The following is a 14,394-nucleotide window of genomic DNA, read 5'->3' as shown; positions in this document are numbered from 1 at the left end:
CAACTGACAGCACATTGCATTTTGGTTTTCAAGTGCTCTATAGCTCTGTCAAATAGTTGATTATCCATAAGCACTAACATTAAAATGACTATAAAGATAGAATTAAAAAAAGTATCCTTTTATAATAACAATATACTCCTCTACTATTTTATGGGTATGAAATGTATAACTGTCACTGACAAAGTAATGAGCTAGCTAGAAGTACCGGTAGACAAACTACTTCATTCTCATGACATCAGAGTACCTTTGATAAATGGTAACACTGTGGTTTATTAAAAGCTAAGTTCAGACTTTAGTGGCATTCTAAAGCAAAAGCTGTAACACCTGATAGCATACTGATAGTAGGATTCTGAGTGAGCTTCTTACTCAGTTTTTTAAAAAATTCAACTGTTTCTATAAATATCTGAAGTTAGATGGAGTTATCATCAAGGCACTCATTAATGATCAATTATTTCCATTTGCCACTGTGACAAACATTGTCTCTGCAATCACTTTAATAAAGACCATTAGTAAAGGAAACAAAAGAAAAAAACACATAGATGTACTTACCTTTAAAAGCTTACCAACAATTAAAAGTAAATTATTTTCCATGAATAGCTGCTTTTACATCATAGGATTTGTTTTAGAAACCGAAGTGCATCAATCCTAAAATTTATGTGGAACCACAAAAGATCCAGAACAGCCAAAGCAATCTTGAGGAAAAGAGTAAAGATCACACTCCCTGATTTTATCTATTAAAAAGCTCTGGTAATCAAGATAGTATAGTATTGGCATAAAACAGATATGTAGATCGATGGAACAGAATAGAGAGCCCAGAAATAAACCCGAGCATATACTGTCAATTACTTTACAACAGAGGAGGCAAGAACATACAGTGGGGAAGGACAATCTCTTCTAAAATTGGTGCTGGGAAAACTGGACAGCCACACAAAAAAGAAGGAAATTGGGCCACTATCCTAATCCATACACAAAAACTGACTCAAAATGGATGAAAGGCTTGAATATAAAACGAGAAGCCATGAAACTCCTAGAGGAAAACAATGGTGTTAAGCTCTTTGACATCATTCTTGTTTTTTTTTTTTTTTTTTTTTTTTTTTTACTCTGACTCCAAAGGCAAAGACAACAAGAGCAAAAATAAACAAGTGGGACTACATCAAACTAAAAAGCTTCTGCATAGCAAAGGAAACCAAAATAAACAGGCAACCCACTGAATGGGAGAAAATATTTGCAAATCATGTATCTGAAGAGAGGTTAATACTCAAAGTATATAAAAAACTGATACAGTAACAAAAACCTCCAAACAACCCAATTTAAAAAATGAGCAGGGATCTAAATAGACATTTTCCCAAAGACATCCAGATGGTCCATAGGTACATGAAGAGATGCTCAATGCCACGCATCACCAGGGAAATGCAAATAAATCAAAACCACAATGAGATATCACCTCGCATCTGTCAGAATAGCTATCATCAAAAAGACAAGAGAAGGGAGCCCTTGTATATTGGTGGTGGGAATGTAGATTGATACAGCTACTATAGAGGACAGTATGGAGGCTCCTCAAAAAAATTGAAAGTAGAACTGTCATATGACCCAGCAATTCCACATCTGGGCGTTTATCTTAAGAGAACAATAAGCCTAACACCCAAAAAGGTATCTGCATCTCTAGTTCATGAAAGCATTATTTACAATAGCCAAGACAAGGACATAACCTAAATGCCCATCGGTGAATGAATGGACAAAGATGATGTCATATACACACACACACACACACACAAACACACACACACACACACACACACACACACAATGGAATACCACTCAGCCACAAAAAAGACGGAAAGCTTGTCCTTTGCAACAAGGAGAGACCTTGAGGGTATTATGCCATGTGAAATTAGACAGAGGAAGACAAATACTGTATGGTTTCAGTTACCTCTTGGAAATCTAAAAAAATAAATGAACACACAAAAAATCAAACTCATACAGAGACTAGATGGGTGGAGAGGAGAGATACAGGGGAGAAGACAGTGGAGGGGTGGGCAAAGTTGGTGATGGGGATCAAGCAGCACAAATTGCCATCTATAAAATAAATAAGTAGTGGGGATGGACTATAAAGCATGGTGACTGTACTACTGGCAGCACAATGGAAAGTTGCTAAGAAAGTAAATCTTCAAAGTGCTCATCACAAGGAAAAAACAAGGTCATAACTTTGTGTGGTGTCAGGCGGTAACTAGACTTACTGTGGTGATCATTTGGCAAGGTATACAAATGTCTAAGCATTACGCTGTACACCTGAAACTAATATAATGTATATTAATTATGCTTTAAAAATAAAACTAAGAACACCAGATTAGTGATTACTTCATAACATGAGAGAACTAGATAAGCATAATCATACATATCAGTACTTGGGTTATATAAATTTAATTCTCCCATATAGAATCATAACAAGAGTTGGTCAAAAGAACTCCCTACCAGATATAGTATGAAGCACACAATATTAAAATGCATAGCTTGTCTGTCAATCTTCACTTCAGTGAAAATTCTGATTCAGGGTCTGAATCTTGCACTCGGTACTGGCTTTGTCATTGCTCTAGACATCATTTGAAGACCACGGAAGACATCATATACTGATACTTTTACAAAGGTGCAACCCTGGTAAATGGTGCCATTTTATATTCACTGACTAAATACTCGGTGTGAAATTTTAAAACTCTTCGTCTTAAAAAGTATCCTGAATAATTAATGATTTTCCATTTTTGAATTATTGACAGCCATCACTTCTGCTCACCAGAGCAGGGATTTTTTTCCACTGAATTACCCTCTCCTCGCACATACTGCCCATCCCAGCACTCGGGTACTACCCTTGTCAGCTCTGGAATATGTGTTTGTCTCACTTACCATATGACACAGTTCTTGAATGCCACTATGTTAATGTTGGTGGAGAAATTAAGACAATGAATTCAACACTTTAAAATTCACTATAGAAAAAGTATGATGCATGTCGCGTTGCCCATCTGTAGTCATAAGAAGCGTCTAGGGAACTATCCTATATTTTACTCACTCAAGGCCTCAAAGACACTATGGATGACAGAGCTCTGAAATCTTAACATGGGGATTCTGACCAGCACAAAGAACACATTTAGGATCTTAAGCAGCCAGTTTTGCACTATGGTCTCTCAAATCAAAGCATTCGTTAGTTAGGTTTTGCAAAATTCTTGAAATGTAACTGTAATTAAAATGTAAGACTGTGCAATATATAATGGTACTCCTACTAAAACCACAACACGGTGTGATACGGAGTTACTGCAAAAGAGCTTAAAAAAAAAAAGAGGAGGGGACTGACAAATGTGACAAATGTGCTTTCAAGGATATTTAGTATTTACAGATTTTTTGAAATTTTACTTTGGATAGATTCAAATTATGTTATCTAACCAGGTACTAAAGACAAGTCATTCTAATTAGATGTTTTTGCAGATTTGCTGTTTATTCATAGTCAGCTTTGGATTCATTTTGCACACTAATGAAAACACAGTTCGAATGATATAGGAATTTTTCTTTTTTTAGGGAGGTAATATGTTAGTATATATGTTACTACATGTTAGTAATGAGCAGGCACAATCCAGAAAAGTCAGCTAATCTAGGCCTCTGATGCCCACTTCCTTGCACATTCCATACACCAAGAGGTCAGCTAGCTAGACTGCTGGCTACATACAGCCTGCCGTCTCTTTTTTTACTGCCTGGGTTTTATATTTTTAAATTATTGAAAAAAAAAACCCAAAAGCATATTCATGACATGGGAAAATAATATAAAATTACAACTGCAGTGTCCATAAACAAAGTTTTATCAGAATAAAAGCCACATCCATTCCTAAGTATTCCTTTATGAAAGAGATAAAGTATTTAGTGCCCTTAAGAATGAGGGGAAATATGTGTTTAGGCAAATAAAAATGTAAAAACAATTCTTTTTTGATAAAAATATATACATTCCCATTTTATGCTTATTCTCTATGAGTTGTCTATGGCTGGTTTTGCCATCCAAGGACAGAGTTGTTGTTGCACAGAAACCACCTAGGCTTCACTTTAGGCTTCACCTAAAATATTCACTATCTAGTCCTCTGCAGAAGAAATTTGCCAAACACTATTTATACCATCTGTCAAATGAGGGGCATAATTGTGAAGCTCTCTTTCGGAGATCCAGATGTAGGCTGTATCGTCACCCAGCTTCTACCAAGAACGCTGATGTCCTCACTGTCTGTGTTTTCAGCACTTAACAGGTAGGAGCATCTGAGGTTTGCTGAATGAATATATAAAAGAATGACAGATATTCATATAATATGTGAGTGGTTTATAAATGTCAACAGCCTTTACATTTCTTGCCTGTTTAAAAGTATGAAGGACATGAAGGAGTAGTAACATCGAGATACAGAATAAGCGTAAAATGGCAATGTATGTATTTTTACATAAAAAGAGAATTGTTTTCACATTCATATTTGCCTAAACATATATTTTCCCCCATTTTTAAGGGCACTAAATACTAAGTAGGTCTCTTGCATAAAAGAACACTTATGAATTCATACTAGTCTTGGGTATTCAACAATACACTTTGCCTAAAGAATATTAAAACTTAGACCTTGTGCTTACCTTAATAGCTACCCAATATAAAACAATAGCTTACAAGATTATTAATTATATAGGTCATACTCTATTAAAAAATAAAAGTACAACACAAATAGATATTCTGCACCCCCCCCAAGAATTCACTAATTTCAGCTAATATATTATACAAAAAGGTTTATAGAAAAGAATTTGAAAATTATTTGGGATTTAGTGCTAAGATACCTTTAGCTTAGGTGATTTTTGTTTTAATCCCCTTTTGGTGGAGTAAATTTGCTTGGTGTGTTTTCCTTTATTAATTTATACCAAAAAAATTAAGATATACAAGCTAAATCCCTAATCTCATATAAAGAAGGAAACTTCCTGAGGGGTTAAATTTTTTTTTTTCCATTTGTATTACCTTAAAGACAAAATGTAAAGTAAAAAAATATCCCACCCAGCTTAAAATGAACTGTGCTTGGGCCAGAGCCATAGGAAGAAAGTATAAAGCATGCAAGGATAAGCCAGCTTGATGTTGGGCCCTTGGTTATCCCAACACCTCACCATTACCCAATATTTATCCCCTTCTTCGTTTCAACTGTTACTTGAATACTGGGTAGAACTGCATCCATGGAATTTTCCTGTTAGACACAATAACCAAACATAGTCTCAGAGGGAACATATGACAAAATATTTTTGGTCAAAATCATTTACCCTTTTTACAGTTAAGCATTTAAGTTAGGAAAGCCCTCCAGTGAAGCAGTTACTTAGATTTTGGAATGCAATTTCCCCTGGAGACAATGTTATACCTAGTGGTTAGGTTTCCAAGCTAATGAGTAAAGGGGTGTTGATAGAACTATAATATTAATAGTAACTAACTAGATATCTTACTGTGTTTCTATGGAGAGACTCTCAAGAGTTCTAATTTAAAAATAGCAGGACCACATCTTCCCACAAACTCCTCCCCCCAACACAAACCCTTTGTAACAATGGTAACTCCTCTGTAAGTCTTCTGTAGATGTCACATACAAAAGGTAGGTAAGGGGAGGCCAGTGGCTGGACACCAGTCCCAGGATCTGGGATTCCTTCTAGCATCATTTTTTCCTTACCACAGAAAGCCAATATGGAATATGGTGGAAATGAGCATTTATGTTACATCTTCCTAAATAACTTTTTTACTGCAAAATGTCACTAAAAATTGAGAACATTTCTTTAGAGGTCCTACTCCAGAAACAAAACACTCAAAATGTTTCTAGACAATGCCTTTTGTCAGATCTATGTCAGCAGTATTGAATGCATCAATGTTGCTGAACTAATGAATGACTGATTGGCAAAAGAAATGTCAATGTTTGCTGGAAAGTTAGGAAAAATCCATCCTGGGATTAGGAAGAATGATCAAATAATTAACAGACCTAGGTAACAGAGCTAATTAGGCCAAAACTTTCTATGAGAATCTCAATTTATTTGTCAATCTATTTAGTCTTTTAAAGAAATTTGCATTTCTAATATAAAAATAAAGTAGAAAATATCTGAATTTGAAATCCCTATTAATCTCTTGATGAATCAAGTCCTAGTAAGTTTTGTTAATTTCACATTTTGTAAAACTTGTTCCATAAAGAAAACGTGTGAATTAAGGAAATTCAGTGTTTGTATCTGTATAAGGAGATAGACCTGGTTTCAAATCCTGAGTCTACCACCTATTGGTACTATGACCTTAAACAAGTAATTAAAGCTCTCTGAGCCCTAACTCTTCAACCATAAAATGTAATAATTCTTTATCGGATCATCATGATGATTAAATGTGATACATATGCAGGGCTTATATAGTTAAGTTTATGGCACACAGGAGGTATTCAAAAGAAGCCAGTGGGTCGCCTGGGTGGCTCAGTCAGTTGGGCATGTGGGGTGGAGCCCTGTATCTGGCTCCCTGTTGAACAGGGAGTATGCTTCTCCTTCTCCCTTTGCCTGCTGCTCCCCCTGCTTGTGCTCCCTCTCTCTGTCAAATAAAACCTTAAAAAAAAAAAAAAAAGCTAGTATCATTACTTTAATTATAAAATGCACTTCAAGACTAAGGGTTATGATCGCAGGTAATTACAATAATCTTTCACAGAATCCAGCTTTAGTTAGCCAGGAGGTTAATTTCAGCCTTCTCAATATTCAGCCTATATCTATAATTGGAAAGAGAAATTCCATTTCTTCAAGCGACTAGTTTCATCTTTGCAAGAGAGGGAGATGTAAAAATAAAATATGTACCTAGGAATGAGAACATATACCTACCTCCACTACAAGTAGTTGTTAATTAGTAGAAAAAATAAGTCTCACTCAAATGTATATTTTACACTTTAAGAAATCTCTGGTGCAAGAAATAACATGGCCCTAAATCAGCCATTTTTATACTTGTTCACCCTTATTCATGTATGATACGTTTAATACATTCTTCATGAAATCTAAGGTTAAATGCTCATTACTCCTTATTGGAAGCTTTGAGCAACAAAATGCAAGGTTATTCCAAACCACCATGAAACATCCCATAATATTCATGTGTCCCTCCGGACGCAGTCAATATCCTGGCCCATAGACCAAAAAGTGACTCACTTCTGGGTGGATCTAAAAAAGTAAAGGCTAACTAAGGGGCAGTCCAGGCCCAGGAAGAGTTGTCTGGTTCAGTTACCAAGGGAGTGCTTGCTGGCCAAGGGGATCACAGCTGGCTTGGGAGATTTCCAAAATAAAGGGCTTGGGGGAAGTGGAAGAGGGAAAGGCTTCCCTGGAATAATATGTGAAAAGAACCTTAGAAAGGGGCCTACAGCGAATCTTGGGAGTTTGAAGGTAGGTCCTTAGTACCCCAAAACTGCCATCCCTTATGAACCTAGCACATTCCAGGAGGTAGAGTATATGTCCATAACAAAGCAATGGCTATTTTACATTTCTGAAAAAGACCAATAGCTAAGGCCATTGTCCTGACCCTCTTAGTGAACTGACATTCCAGCCCCCTATCTGAACTCCCTCCAAAACATAGCTTATTTCACTGAAACATTCCCATGGTCATGAAGATGGTAAAGTCATCTTTGCCACTGAACTCAAAGTGTTCTTTCTTCGTAGAGAACAAAATATGACTGTAAAGACCAGACATATCAGACAAATATCAAACCTATTCCAGAAAATGAGAAAAGTTCTCATTTTATCAGATTATATTATGTTCAATATAAGTATACTGCCAACGTTTATAAGAGCAACAGATCTTTAAATGAGAATTCTAATTTTGCTAAAAATAAACTTTGTTAACTAGATCCCAAATATGAAGAAACCTAATAGGGGAAAGATATATGCAAATAATTGTTAATTACAGTTTAATGTGGCAAGTATGATAAATGCAGTATATTTGGGCAGAACAGCAGTTCTGAGGAGCTAGAAGGAAAGTGGTTTAAAGATCAGGAAACACTTTGGAGATGTCACAAGCTCTGAAGATTTTTGAAAGACAAATTGGAATTCTACATGTTAACTGTAGACTTAGATGGTATAGGATATATATTTTTAAGTAGTTTATACCTCATCTACTTATGCACTTAAGGTAACTGTGTGGGAACATCACCAATCATTTTGGTTTTGCCATGTATTTACTGTATATGGGTGAATCCCACCTCCTCCCCCATCCCTGCCCCCCACCACAGTGGTATCGTAGGGATAGTCTAGATACTGGTAGTCATTTACAGGTCTCACTAGATCTAATCAAATAAATAGAGCCTTATGCCCATGCCTTCAAGACCACACTGAACTGCAGGTGGCTGTCTGTTGTAGCTTGTGTGGACAGAGTAACCTGCACCCCCTACACACAAAATAGAAAACGCCCTATCTTTGAGGATTGCAGTATTTAGGGACTCCCACATTCAGAGCTGTCCTAATTCCTATCTACAGTGGTGGTTTTCTTTTCCTTTATTCTAGCAATGCTTGTTATCAGCAGTCTACAGTAATACTTCTCTCTCTGATTCTTTCTTGTCTCTTCTTCTGTTGCTTCTCCCACATGTCTCAACTTTCAAGAAAAAAGGCTAACCTGGCTACTCTGAACCTTTCCTTTTCAGCCAAGAGTCAACTGATTAGAACACAATGGACATAATCTTTGGATCTGACCATTCTTCATTGCCGAGTACTTAGAATATTCTCTCAGAGCCAGAGACGTGTTAGTCCCCCTCCCTGGTTTTTACCAGGTAAGGGGATGCTCACGAAAAGTAAAGATCATTTCTAGTTAGCCTTACCCTTACTGTGAGAGTGGAGAAGCTTCTAAGATGTCACTGAAAAGGTGCTAGGCAGCCTCTGCAAGTGATCCTCACACAGAATAGAGGTGACTGGGTTGGCCTCATCTACATTTTCTGTGAGCGGTACCTGCCTTTTGTTTTCCCCATAGATTCCTGAGAATTACATTTATATGCACCATACATGTATATGAACTCTGGCTCAATAGTTCTCAAATGTTCTGGTCTTGGAACTCCTTCACACTCTTAAAAATTTCAGAGGGAACCAAAGAGATTTTGTTTGTGTATGGATTATAACTGTCAATATTTACTGTATTAGGAATTAAAACTGAGAAAATGTTAAATGTTAATTCACTTAAAATAATAAATCCATTACATGTTAACATAAGGCACATATTTTTAGCAAAATAACTTTATTTTCCAAAACAAAAAAATAGTGAGCAGAGTGACATTTATGGCTTGCAGATCTCTTTAGTATCTGTTTAATAGAAGACAGCTGAATTTTATATCTGATTCTGTATTCAATCTGTTGCAATGTTTTGATTGAAGTATGAGAGGAAAATCTGGCCTCACACACACATTAAGAAGTCGGGAAATGAAGGAGTTAACTGTGAATATGCTTCTTTGATAGCACACCAAAACTCCACAAGCTGAATTTCCTAATAGTCCCTTACAATGTGGAATCTGAAACCCTATCAGGAAACTGAACCTTCTCTATCCTATTAAAATCTATTTGCCTAGCTTGCACTTCCAATGGATCTTTTACCCATGTAGGCTTTTGATAAACATATGCTCAAAAATGAGCATTTTTACTCATTGAAGAACCACTAACGACATTCACTGCCATAAAGAGAAAGAATGGCCAGGTGGAGTGTGTGGGGGATCTAGAGCCCTTCACAGATGCTGAAGATATTCCCTGGTAGCTTCAATACTTCAGGGGACCATAAGAATATTGTTTTATTACAGAAGTGGTTCTAAGAATTAAATGGACTCTTACTAGTTGTAGGATAGAGGTCACAGCACTTAAATTTTCTGTGAGAAGCAACTGAGATAATGTGAAAGCACTCTAAAAATAGTGAATGAAAGTCTAGACAAAACTTGAGTTATTACCCAATACTTTCAAAAAGGAAAAATGGGGCAGAGATGGGGAGAAGAGACTGACACCTTTCCTCCCGTAACTCTTTTCCTAAATTAGAACTATTCTTTGCTTTACCCTAAATATCTTCATATTTTATTAAATATAGTCATCTTTGACTTTTTAGTCCTTTCAAACTACTAATTTTCCTCATCTGCCGAAGTGTTGAAAAGGCGATTTCATTTTATCTAATTATTGAAAAAAATAAAAGCAATGCACTGGATTAGTACATAAGAGGGGGAGGAGTAGGTATAAATAGAAATATGCAAATCAAAAGCCAGTATGTTGATCATTCTAACCAAAGCATAGTATCTTTACCTCTCATTTACAGACATTATAGTTAAAAAGGACAGAAAAGTGAAGACTAACCAAATTACTCACTATGTACTGAAATATATTGCTGTAACTTACAAAGAACTACAGTGACCTGGAAAAATAAATCGGCTCATATGTTTCTTATATTTATAAGTTACATTTCATGGTTTACAAAGCACTTTAACACATTCTCTCTCTCGAGCTATGCAGCAACCTTTAAGTCAAACAGAAATTATCTACATTTTACAGAAAAAAATTTGTCTTCAAGGAAATTAACTAATTTGCCCCAAATTAAAAGACCTGCCAGAGATGTACCAAACTACAAGATCTATGAGAGACCATGAGCACATCTAGTGGCTTCCCCCATCACTACATTAGAAGGTATGTTTTGGCAGTTCCCAGGGGGTGGGAAGGTGGGAGAAGTAACAGAACCCCTTTTACAAATGAAATTTCAATTGGATCTGAACTATGCAACATATAAATATACAAAACACTGATTTTAATGTGTTTTAGTTATGAAGTAACAATTACTGTTAACAAGAAGTTTGTTAACAAATAAAACTCTAACAGTAGAAATATAACATGAGTAGATACACGTAGGAAGGATTTTTTTAACCATCTTTCTTACCAATAGCATACTAACAAAAAGATTCAAATACATGTATAAGCATAGCAGAACAAGCTTTAATTCACAGCCTGCACATAATAATCTTGTAACAAAAGATAACTTTTAAAACAATTTGTTAAAATTTGGTAAAACATATTTTGGTGTAGCTGTATTTTTAAGTTACGACTTAAGAATAAGTGTAATTGTATTTAAAAAGGCATTTTAGGGCTTCCTAAAAAGCAGCTTGAAAACCATTGTATAATGGTTTGCTATCATATATTCACTGCTTCATCTCTACCTAGTTAAGATAACTAAGATAAAATAAGTAAAAAAGATAAATTAGTAAAAAACTGATTTTGACAATCAAAATATATATATTTAAGAAACCTAACCAAGAGTACAGCTACAAAAATCAGCCAAAGCAATTACATTCTACTGAATGAACCTTATAAAATTGCTATTAACTGACAATTTTAATTATAAAAGTGAGGTTCATATGGTTCAATTTAGTATTTCCCATTTTATTTTTGGAGTCCTTTCACTTAAAAACCACCAAAAAGTTGCCAAAAATAATTGATTATAGAAACAAAGTGGAAAAATGCAATACCCAACAAAAATCTATCTCTAGAACTACCTAAACACATGAAGAATTTTTAAATGTTAAAGTGAAGTTTTATTCACTTTACTGGTACTGGCAGCTCCATACTCAAAAACATTGTAATATGCCCCCTTTCATTCATCAGAAGATTAGTGGACTGACAGTTACCTACCTTAATGCAGTTTGGTACTCCACTTTGAAATTTATCCAGTTGTCACCAGAACTTCTTCAAGAAACATGTATTTTACTTCAGAATTCATTAACTTTTCCAAGTAAGTGGAAGCATTTCCTTTTTTATTAAAAACTTTATTGAATTATTTCATTGATAACAGAACTTAGAAAGAGTTATAGATGTGAGGATAGTTTGTTGTTCCTTCATTTGTTTCCCTGTATGGGAAATATATTCTTTTTACTAACCTAGGCTACCAAATTAGGCATATTCAATATTTTAAGAAGTCTTTCTACTTTGGAAGACACTAAATCAAAACTGTAAAAGCACTTCTAATAATGAATGTGACTCTCATACAATATATAACTCAATTTTCGGACATTGTTTAAACCAAGTTATTTCACTGAAGGTGAATCCAGTTCCTTTTGAAGTCCCCTCCCTCCAAATTCAACACATTGCAACAAATTAAGCTACTTAAAGAAAAAAGCTTCATGCCACATAAAAGGTGACTCTTTCCCCATCATTAATGAGGATTATAACAGCAAAGAGTAATTCACACTGGGTGTGCATGAGTTTCATTCTTCATTATGAACTGAACTAAAATTCAAAATGCTATGACTCACTTGGTTATTACTGAACACTTTATTAAGTGGAAAACAAGATAAATTCAAAGAATCACACTTTTAGAGTTACAGATGAATTTTAAAGTTATATAGTTTCTATCAAAAAGAAAATCATCTTTATTAGAAATAAACTCTTACATGCTATTTTTAGAATGATGAAGAATTTAAAATGCTAAACACTTGATATCTTTTAAGAGCACTTAAGAATAGCACTCTTTAAAAGCTGCAAATATTGCCAAGTCATGTCATAACTGGCTCAAACAATCCCATTTCCATCTAAAGTTATTTCATGCTACTGCATGAATCAATATTAAATACCTTGGAGTTACTAAAAGCTGGAATATTGGCAGAGGTACATAGCAATTACAAAATATGAAAATGGTGAATATCCATTTTCCATATACCTCTTTCTTTTAAGAATGACTAGAAATGAGGATGTTCTTTCTAGGCAAATAGAAATAAGTTTCTTAAAAGCTAAGAGAAAGATATAAAGAATGCCAGCAAAGAGTGATGGATCCATAGCCATGGTTCTCTTTAAAGAAAAGCTAGATTTTGAAGCGTAATATCACCTCCAAACATTTTATTAGCCTACCAAATTGCCAGAGCCATTTAAAAAAAAAAAGTCAAAGTCAATATAGTCCTTTTGTTCCTTATTCAGTTAAAACAAAACAATTAGCTGTTATTTTAACCAGGCCTGAGTTTAATCAGATGTGTCTCAACCAACAATTTTTTCATGTTAAAAACATAACTTACCACTTTTGAAGTCAGGAAATAATAATAATAATTTTTTTTTAAAAAGCTAGTTTCATATGACATCTGACCCTGAAGTGAAAGAGTTAACATTCAACTAAGCTGATCTGCACTTCTGATCCATTACATTTCTCACAAGCTGCCCTACAATGAGCTGAGTAAGTATCAACTGTAATTTGATCCCAGAGTTTATGGAAAAAAATAACTGCACAAACGCAACATGCACATTTAATAAAAATCTGTTTCAAGAGAAACATATCCAATAAACACAATTTAAGGCATATTTAACCGTTCGATTAACTTCAAATCTGCAATCCTTTTGCTTTCTTCATGCTCTCAAAATAGTGGGGGGGAAAAGCAGCAGCCCTACTGCAGGGAAAAGAAGCTTGAAAAACAACTTTGATTGGCACTTGGCCTGACCCACAGAGGAAGAAAAACAGTTTTTGGACAAAGAGCGCAAATATTTGAGCTTGCTTACTTACATGCTTTCTTTCTATTTTTAATATATAAATAACAGTCCCAATTGCACTGTATTTGGAGAAACTGACTAAAAACGGTGCCGTATTCGTCTTAGTCTTTCAGTCCCGATGCATTTGCACAGCTCAGCAATTTTAATTCATTTGTACTGGACAAACAGAAGCACCTCAACTACTGTTTCCGCTTAATGAAATGTAAAAATACAGTTTGGAGAAAAATTAAGTGATTATTAGATTACCCTGTGGAGGCCGTTCAAGTCTGATTAAAAGCTTTTCTCGGTCTAAAGCGACATCTTCTCATTCCCCTCCCCCACCCCTTAACGGAGTGATTAAGCCAAGTAAGCCAAACAATTCTGGAGTAAACTTTCTATCAGTCACTCAGGGAAGCAATAAGCTGATTTGTACGTCTGATTTTTCTGGACCTACACGGGGCGGGGGCGGGGGGGGGGGCGACTGCTGAGGAGTGATAACCCGCGTCCACCTCGGTCTCCTCCTCCCCCAAACCCAGACGAACTGTAAGGTCGAATAGCATTTCCCATGGGCATAAAGTTCAAGCTGCTTTACCAGTTCCTTTTAAGACTGAACTACAGACACAGGACTGCCGTCAGGAGAATGCAAAAAGGCGTGTTAAGGGAGAGCGCACAAGGCAGGCAGAAACGACCGAATAAACAAAAACCACCCCCGCCAAGAGTTGGCCACACAGCAAAGAGGGAGCCAGGTTCCTCAAGACCAGACCAGGCTGTTCAGACTCCGCACCGACCTCCATCCACAGCACCCGGAGGAGGATCGCTCCCTCTCTCCGCCCGAGCAGCAGGCCGGAGGTGGCAAGGCATGGAGGTGAGCCGAGAAACAGAATACTGGCAGCAAAAAGAAAATCGGGG

The 14,394-nt window shown here is 35.9% G+C and overlaps 1 protein-coding gene across 2 annotated transcripts in view; it reads right to left on the bottom strand.

The window, feature by feature from the left end:
* Positions 1-14,394, bottom strand: part of SESN3 (sestrin 3) — a 73,722-nt gene that overhangs the window by 58,676 nt on the left and 652 nt on the right. The window contains exon 1 of one of the 2 annotated variants that reach the window (XM_045087169.1): positions 11,668-11,869. The exons of the other annotated variant lie outside the window; for it this stretch is intronic. The gene's annotated coding sequence lies outside the window, so the exon portion shown is untranslated. Of the gene's footprint in view, positions 1-11,667; positions 11,870-14,394 lie in introns of those variants that run through there. 2 annotated transcript variants of the gene reach the window in all.

This window comes from Mustela putorius, unplaced genomic scaffold (genome assembly GCF_011764305.1).
Source record: "Mustela putorius furo isolate JIRA1106 unplaced genomic scaffold, ASM1176430v1.1 tig00001069_pilon_pilon_pilon, whole genome shotgun sequence".
NCBI classification, from domain to species: Eukaryota; Metazoa; Chordata; class Mammalia; order Carnivora; family Mustelidae; genus Mustela; species Mustela putorius.
This window is presented reverse-complemented; position numbering and strand designations above follow the sequence as displayed.